Raw genomic sequence first — 9,600 nt, 5'->3', positions numbered from 1 at the left:
ATATTGACTAGCAGGAGGCGATTAGCTCAAAGAAGACTCAACACTCCATCTGGAATTGAAATGTATTGCAAATTTATTGCAAGCCCAATTTATTGCAACCCTCAATGGAGAGTTGGCACACCAACACCCAGGTCTGACCCATCAGCCATCCGGCTGCTATGCTGTATCAAGCCGTGATGCTCAGGATCCCTGCCTCGCTCCCAGCTGGGAGAACAGGTCATGCTGTATCACGGCATAAATCACATGGGAAGCGACTATTGGGGGCCAATGGACATCCACCTCCATTGGGACCCCCAGCTGCCTGGCCACAGGCCCCTGACCCCCTAGCCAAGTGGGCCGCGTCCTTGGTGTGGTCGATCTCCTTAGGGAGACCCCCTCTCTCATGGGGTCCCGTACTCAAATGGGCCTCCCTGCCAAAAAGCTCCTTACCTGTGTTAACCTGCAGCTGCAACAACTTTAACAAATGAAATATAAACCATAGGGTAGGAGGAAGGTTGCTGTCCACGGTGCTGAACACAGAGAGGGAGAGCGGCAGCATTCAAAGCCTTATAAAGGCCCCACTCTCCCCCTCCACATGACCCAGGCTACAGCCGCCACCGAAGCAAATGTCCATTCTTCTCTTTATTGCTGCCGTGGTAAATCACGGACTGCTGATTAGCAACAGAAATTCCTGTTTGAAAATTCCATTGGTATAACTAGTCACAATTTCGGCTTCTACTCTCAATACTTATAGCAAATCCTCAGCATGAGCAGATCTGCCAGTTATCTTCCATAAAAGGGGGAAGTAATCTGATCTTCTAATCTGATCAATTAAAGATCTAATTTTTTTAAAGTGTGATGTTCCCCTTTGCTTTAATAATCATATACATATACATATACATATACATATACATATACATATACATATACATATACATATACATATACATATACATATGCGTGCACACACACACACACACACACACACACACACACACACATATATATATAATCATAGAGTTGGAAGGGGCCATACAGGCCATCTAGTCCAACCCCCTGCTCAACGCAGGATCAGCCCTAAGCATCCTAAAGCATCCAAGAAAAGTGTGTATCCAACCTTTGCTTGAAGACTGGGGAGCTCACCATCTCCTTAGGCAGCCTATCACACTGCCTGCTCATGTTTAGTTTACAATCCACAAGTACCCCAAGGTCTCATTCACACACAGTGTTACCTAGAACCGTATTCCCCATCCAGTAGGCATGCTTTTCATTTTTCTGACCCAGATGGAGAACTTTACACTTATCTTTATTAAATTGCATCTTGTTCTCATTTGCCCATTTTTCCATTGTGTTCAGATCTCGTTGAACTCTGTCTCTATCTTCTGGAGTATTTGCCAGTCCTCCCAAATTGGTGACATCTGCAAACTTGATGAGTAGTCCTTCCACCCCCTCATCTAGATCATTAATAAATATGTTAAAAAGTACCAGACCAAGCACCGAGCCCTGAGGTATCCCGCTACTCACCTCCCTCCAGTTTGATGAAACACCATTGACAACAACTCTTTGAGTGCGGTTCCCTATCCACCTAACTATCTGAAAATCCAGATTGCAGTCCTTCAATTTATCCATCAGAACATCATGGGGAACCTTATCAAAAGCTTTACTAAAATCCAAGTAAACGACATCAACCGAATTTCCACGATCCAGCAAACCTGTCACTTGGTCAAAGAAGGAAACCAGGTGGGTTTGACAGGACCTGTTGGAGACAAATCCATGCTGATCACCAAATTGTCCTCCAGATGTTTGCAGATCACTCCCTTTAATATCTGCTCCATTATCTTCCCAACAACAGAGGTCAGACTCACTGGTCTGTAGTTTCCCGGGTCATCCTTCCTCCCTTTTTTGAAGATCGGAATAACAGTTGCTCTCTTCCAATTCTCCGGGACATCTCCAGTCCTTAAAAAGGTCCCGAAGATGATGGACAAGGGTTCTGCAAGTTCTCTGGAAAGTTCTTTGAGCACTCTCGGGTGCATTTCATCCGGCCCAGGGGATTTGTACTCATCCAGTGCAGCTAAATGCCTCTCAACAACCTCTCTGTCCATGTCAACCTGCCACCCAGACACTATCTCTTGGCTACTGCCATCTCTAGATGTGCCTAAACCCTTTGACCTGTGGGGAAAAACAGATGTAAAATAGGCGCTGAGCCTTTCTGCTTTTTCTGCACCCTCCGTTAGAGTTTGTCCATCCGCACCCAACAGTGGGCCTATTGCCTCCTTTACTTTGCTCCTCACATATCCGGCCGGTACTTCAAGAACTTGGTTGGCTCCCAGTTGAATTCCGGATTAAGCTTAAGGTTTTGGTAATCACCTTTAAGGCCATACGCGGTCTGGGCCCAGTGTATCTGAGAGACCGCCTCCCTGCCTATACCCCCAGAAGAGCTCTACGCTCCGCCACCTCCAACTGGCTACGGATCCCTGGCCCTAAAGAGGCACGTCTGGCCTCAACAAGGGCCAGAGCCTTCTCGATCCTGGCCCCCACCTGGTGGAATGAGCTCCCCGAAGAGATCAGGGCCCTGCCGGAACTTCCACAATTCCGCAGGGCCTGCAAAAAGGAGCTCTTCCACCAGGCATTTGGTGGGGCCGACTGAGCCATAACACCTACAGGTGCCCCCCAGACTGAGGGAATGAACCGACTGAGGGATTGTCAAGTTATTGTTGAAGTGCCGTTCTAATTGTTTCAGTTTATATGTTGTTGTTATTGTTATATTGTTATATTGATTTTGATATTGATTTTGATAGTGTTCTATGTGAATGTTGAAAAATGTTTTATGTAAACCGCCCAGAGCCATAGGGAAGGGCGGTATAAAAATATAAATATAAATAAATAACTAAATAACAATAACTGAAAAATCTTTTCTTTTTACAGTGGGCTTCCCTGGCCAATCTTAGCTCACTCTCAGCTTTGGCCTTTCTGATGATTGATCTACAGTGCCTAGTAACCTGTAGGTATTCTTCTTTAGAGCTCTGTCCTAACCTCCATTTCCTGAACGTTTCCCTTTTCTTTCTTAATTCCTCTTGAAGTTCTCTGTTCATCCAAATAGGCTTCTTAGAGCTCCTGCAGTGCTTTCTTCTTTCTGGGATAGTCATTGATTGAGCATGCAATAGCTCTTGTTTGAGTAGCGCCCACCCTTCACATGCTCCCTTCCCTTCCAGCATTCTCATCCACACCTCAGAGCTCATCATGCCTCTGAGTTTATTAAAGTTTGCCCTACGAAAATCCAACATCCGTGTCTGGCTACAAGCTTCCTTGGCTCCCCATCAGAAAAGGAATTCTATGAGGACATGGTCACTTCCCCCTAGGGTCCCCACCTCCATCACCTCATCCACCAACTCTTGCCTGTTGGTCAGTATTAAGTCCAGTATGGCTGAACCTCTTGTGAGTTCATCTACCATTTGATAAATGAAATTGTCAGCCAGGCAGGTCAGAAAGTTGCATGACTGAGGACGCTTTGCATAGCTTGTTTCCCAGCACACATCTGGGAAATTGAAGTCAACCATGATGACAAGGTCCTGCCGCTTGGATATTTTTTCAAGCTGCTCACAAAGTGCAGCATCCACATCCTCTCGTTGGTCAGGTGGTCGGTAGCAGACACCAATCACCTATATATATGAATCTGTTCATGGATTAAAACATTTTTAATGGATTAAAGAATTAAACATTAAAACACTACAACATTGTATATGGAATAAAACATTTTTACCCCACCTTTCCTTGTAGTTCAAGTCTGCTTACAATGAAGCATATTTGAGGGGAAAATATTAAAAGAATAGAAGGACTGGGAACCAAATATCTTAAATCTTACATTCTAGAAAAATCACCCATCTGTTCAACACCTATATCCTAATAATACATTCATGTCATGTGGTTTCTACCTTCAGCATTCTTATTGCCAGCAGATACAATATTTCTCAAGATGATATTAATCAAAACATAGGAAAGCTGTGAATCCCTTAATGCTAATCCATCATTCTGACAGCATTTAATACATCTGTCAATCATTCCCATCTTTAAAAAGACCAAATGAAGCAGAATATAACTATCTCTCAATCAAATGAAACAATGGAAACAAGAAGAATGACATAGTAATTAATAGTGTTCTTGGGGCAATTGCATATGTTTCATTGTTTGGGTCCTAGATATAAACTCTATGGAATAAATAATAATTTGCTTATACTATTATTAGATGGATGCATAATTGGATGGGCAATTTCTCAAAACATTTTCATATCAGAATTCCCAGCCAGCATCTTGGAAAAAGCAGTCTTGTCTCCTTGTACATCACTTGGTCAATTGTTATGAGATATCCCTTGTCAAAATATGTGCATTGTCTCTAAAAGACAAGCCAAAGGAGACCATAAGGACACCAAATAATTATGACTTTTTGATCTGAGCAAAAGTCCTAATGGGAGACATAAGTTTCTTTGTAAAGTGCCTTCATTGTAATTCAAATCAATGTTTTAAAATAAGCAGCTGATCTCCAGCTCTCACTAGAGAGGTTCACTAAATAGAACCTTGTCATCAGGTCATAATCAAATGAGATCATTCAATTTGAGAGTCAGAGTCAAGAGCTGATTATGCCTCACAGTACAAAGGAGCACTCAGGATTGCTCTGGAAATTGCATGCAGATACTTAGTTGGGAAGGAAAGGTTTTTTATCTACATTTAAACCTCTGAGGGGGTCTTATCATCTCTCATGAGATAGATTAACTAACCCAGCAGGTTTTGCCATATGATAATATGTGGTAATTTGTTCCATGACAATTGCATGAACAGATTTTTCCTAATAAAATGCTAGATTCTCTGAAAAACATGCTAAGTAAACAATGCAGTATTAATTCCTTACATGAGTCAAGGTAAAAGGTCATCAGTACCAGTACAATTTCCTGAGCATTCTCACACACATATACACAGCACAGGGTACCAGGAGAACTTCACGTCAGTAGCCATGTTGGTCTGAAGCAATAGAACAAAGTGTGAGTCCAGTGGCATCTTTAAGACCAACAAAGTTGAATTCTGAGTATAAGCAAGCACTGAGATGGTTTTCGTACTAGTGTTTGTACTAGTGTTCCCCTTTGCTTACTAGTGTTACAAGTAAAAGTTTGATTTCCATTTTTAAAGCATCAACTTTTTGTCTGTATTCACACTAAAATTTGCTACTTCAGGCATAGTCCTGAATTGCCCCTTCACTTGCCCCACATTAAAGGAATCCCCAGAAAACTAGATTTAATCTATTTAAGCAAGGTCTAACAGGTTCTAATTTAGGCCTCCCCAAAGTGGAAATGCATGCAATTGGGCTTTAACCTGTGCCCGCCATTTTGAGCTATTTTGGAACGCCCCTTCCCCTGTCACCATTTTTTTAAAGGCACTTGTTGCCTTACACAGCAGAATTCTAAAGTTATAATGTTATAACTCAGGGTGTTTAAAATTACATTCAGGAGACTTTGGGAATTGATCAAGGGTGCAGAATGGTGGGATTAAGGGATGCAACAAAAACAAAGGTATAAGCAAACACCATTTTGCAAAAAACAAAATTTTTGAAAAGGGGAAGGGAGCAAAACATGATGCCTCCATCAGATTCAGTGCAGAAAGGATTTTACAAATTTCATCCTGGACAATAAGGAAAGGAAAGTCGCAAAGGGGAAACACTAGAGTTGACTCACAGCATCCAAAGGAAATACAAAGCAAGGCAAAAACAAGGTATGTCTCCTAATGCAGAAATGGCCTGAATGTAACATACTCTAACTACACATGCTAAATCAGCCAGCTCTTGCTTATACTCAAACTTTGTTGTCAGAACTGTTTGTTTGCTATGCATTTCATATTCCTTTGTAAATTAGACAACAATATATTCTGGAATGGCCAGTTCTAGAGCCCAAAATATTGGTGTAAAAGCACGGCCAGCTTTAGGTTTGAGTAAGTCATGCTTAGATAGCATAATTTCTGAGCTCTAGAATTTGATTGCTAGAATCCATTGTTTGATTGAATTACTATGGGTCTGTGGTGGTGGGCAGCAATTTTTGGAAGGTCCAGTGCAGAGTCCAGTGACAGAAGCATCTGGGGAGAAAGACTAACATAAAACCAAACCCTGAGTGGTCTGAGGGAAATGGAGCAATCTTGGAGCACTTCTCTATGAAGGCAATAGGTGGCCATGAATATGAAGGCCTTCCTGATTGCAGTGACACAGTTGTGTAAAATACCCCCTTTTCCTACATATCATCTTTCTGTAGAGTTTCCATCACCAAAGTCTCCTTATGTGAATTTTCAGGGTGCATGAAGTTCAGGTCAAAGAGATGTAGTCCCATTCTGTAGTCTGAGTTATGGCTGTTTTTGCCCCAATTTATAGAGTACTTGACAGTGCTATCCCAAGGAGAATTGCACCTTTCTAATTCCATTGATTTCTATGGCTTTGGAAGCATGCAAGTCTGTTATTTACTGCTGACTTAGTTGGAATTAGAAGAAGAAGAAGAAGAAGAAGAAAAAGAAGAAGAGGGTTCAGTAGGAATGATTATGCCAGGGTTTGTTATTGTTATTGTTGTAGTTGTTATTGATTGTATAATATCACTTGAGTTGCCAACCGTGGGATGGGAAATCCATGGAGACCTAGGAGTGGAGCCCGGTAAGAGAGGGCTTTGGAATGGGGAGGGACCTCACAGGATATAATGCCACAGAGCTCACCTTCTAAAGCAGCAGTTTTCTCCTGGCGAACCGGCCTCTGCAATCAGTTGTAATTCTAGGAGATCTCAGGTCTGGATGGTGACAACCCTACATCACACTGGTACCAGAGTAATTGCTGTTCTTTAAGCCAATTAAGTCACATTACTTCCTAGCATACTTCGGGAATTCCCACATCACTGGTTCCTATACTAATACAGCTGCTTCACTGGCACAGTGCCAGTGGGTTGCTATGCCAACATATCTCAGATTTACATCAGCATGGGGCTAAGGCCTTTATGGGCTAGCCTGAAGACTAGAATAATAGCACAGTCCACCAGTGCAATCCTAAATGGGTCTAATCAAAATCCTATTCAAGTCTACTCAATGGGCTTTACTTTTAGGAAAGGCTTCTAAAGATTGCACTGTATGTATGTGTTTCTGTGTAAAAAATATGGGACAGAATATACAAGAAGGAAAATTATTTTCACCCTCTGATTTGTAGGGTATGCTGATATTATGACTATAATACTATTAATATTCATTATAAAATTACCATACCCATTATAGTCAACTGTGAAATTATCCTGCTGTGAACTGTAATTAATGTACAGTTCATGTATATATTGTTTTCTTCCATTCTTTTCTTTAATCTTGTGATAATTGAAACAGTGGAGAATTTCATATATTCTGACTAACCATGTTTTTCTGAATTTGGATAAAGTAAATTCACTAGCCTTAATTTGCCTTTGGAAATATTTTGTGAGGCCTTTCAAAAATCTATATGCAAAAATATGACTACAGTATTACCATATTATCTGCAAATAACTGATAACCTGCATAATAAATGTTAGTGAATGCATTTCACTTACAAATGTTTTCTAATAAGTACAACCAGATCTGTTACAAAATTAAAATTCTATTTAACATTTTTTAAACTTCATGTACTCTAGAGGAAAATAAAGAAAAATGTTGTTTATGGGTTTCTTTTCCACACATCTTTTTAAACCCACCCAGATTTCTTTTTCTCTCAGTGAAGCCTCAAGACAAGAAGTTATTCCTACCAGGAGAAAAATTGCTTTTAAAACTGGTTTCATATGGGAAGGCGTAGTTGGGGGAGTACACGAAATCACAATGCCTTTTAAATCTTTTCACCCTCCACTTCACAGCAAATCAAGTGTAGATCCTGTTCTAACACATGGATTTGGCACCATGACATCTAGCTTGGCATCCAGGATTGTATTTAATAAAACAATGTATATCATGTCTACCAACCTGTAAAGTGGCTTAACACTTTTCAACGCATGCATATTACAGAACACCTAAAAGAAAACCTTCAAAACAAACAAGAGAAACGGTGACTTAAAGTGTGAGGGAGGAAAAAAACTGAGATGGAAGATAGCTACACAAGTACACAGAAGAATGCAAATATGAAAGTAATGTCATATCCTTTGTTTTGACCATGGGGAAAAAATCAGAGATTGCAGGTTGTCACATTGATCTACAGAAAAAGCCAAGGCAAAAGCTATCACAAAACAATATGAAGCCTTTTGCTTGCTCAGAGTTCTTCATTGGGCTACATGCTATAAACAGAAAAGAGAAGACAAGAAGAAGACAAAATCTCATTTCATGACATAGTTTAAAGGCCTCTAATGTACAGATTGTTCAGGGTGTGTTGAAGACTGACCACAAATGTTCTGGTATGAAGGAGATGAAAATTGCAGTCTTCATCTGTTCAAGGCAGACACAAATTGCAGTCTTCACTTCTTGTTAAAGGTAAAGGTATCCCCTGTGCAAGCACCAAGTCATGTCTGACCCCCGGGGTGATGCCCTCTAGCGTTTTCATGGCAGACTCAATACGGGGTGGTTTGCCAGTGCCTTCCTCAGTCATTACCATTTACCCCCCCCCCCCAGCAAGCTGGATACTCATTTTACCGACCTCAGAAGGATGGAAGGCTGAGTCAACCTTGAGCCGGCTGCTGGGATGGAACTCCCAGCCTCATGGGCAGAGCTTTCAGACTGCTGCCTTACCACTCTGTGCCACAAGAGGCTCTCACTTCTTGTTAGGGGTGTTCAAAAAGAAACTGATATTTTAGTTTTGGCTCTATTGGGCCCAAACAAAAATCCATTATTTTCTAGTGGTCAAAAAAATTGGTTCTGATATGGTATTCATATCTAGGATTTTTCAGAAATCCTGAATTTTTTCAGGTCCAATAAATCTGAGAAGAAAAATATTGATTTTTTAAAGCCAGCCTGACCCTGGTGCAGCTTCTACTGCTGTGTGGTTTAAACTGTGCCACAGAAGAAGCTGGCTTCAGGATCTGCTTTTGATGGGGAGGTCTCTCCCCACCACACACATACTACCTGGCTGGGGGTCTCACCTCCTACCACCCCAGCCAATCCTGGGCTAGTTCCACTTATACTCCAACCAAAGTTGCATGGAGTTCTTCTTGATTTCTGCCACCCTGGCCAATCCTAGGCTGGTTCCTGGGCTGATTCCTCTTCCAGCTCAGTATAAACCCAACTGCAAGAGGAACTAACCCCAGCTGAGGAGGTGAAGAGCTTTCAGCGCCTGCTACCTCGATCTTTGGTATAGTTGAATACTGCCCACAAACCCCAAGGGCTTTGTTTGAGCTCAGCTATACTGGCAGTCAATCAGATTCTCTGATCTATATTTGGCTTAAATAATACCTGGAAAATACTGGTAAGTTATTTTGGTGATATTTTTCTATCTCCATTTATGCTGATTGCATACCCCTCTCTGCCTGTGTGCAAACAAAACTTTTGCCTGTTTCTTCAGCTGCAGGAACCCTTTCACGTGCAAATATAGATTTGCGAAAGGGGGAACAAACATAGACTGTGGCTATTTATAGCCTTTGCTTCATTGCTCACGCCAGTGCCCTGCCTTAT

This window comes from Paroedura picta, chromosome 5 (assembly GCF_049243985.1).
Source record: "Paroedura picta isolate Pp20150507F chromosome 5, Ppicta_v3.0, whole genome shotgun sequence".
NCBI lineage: Eukaryota > Metazoa > Chordata > Lepidosauria > Squamata > Gekkonidae > Paroedura > Paroedura picta.
Note: the sequence above shows the minus strand (reverse complement) of the source record.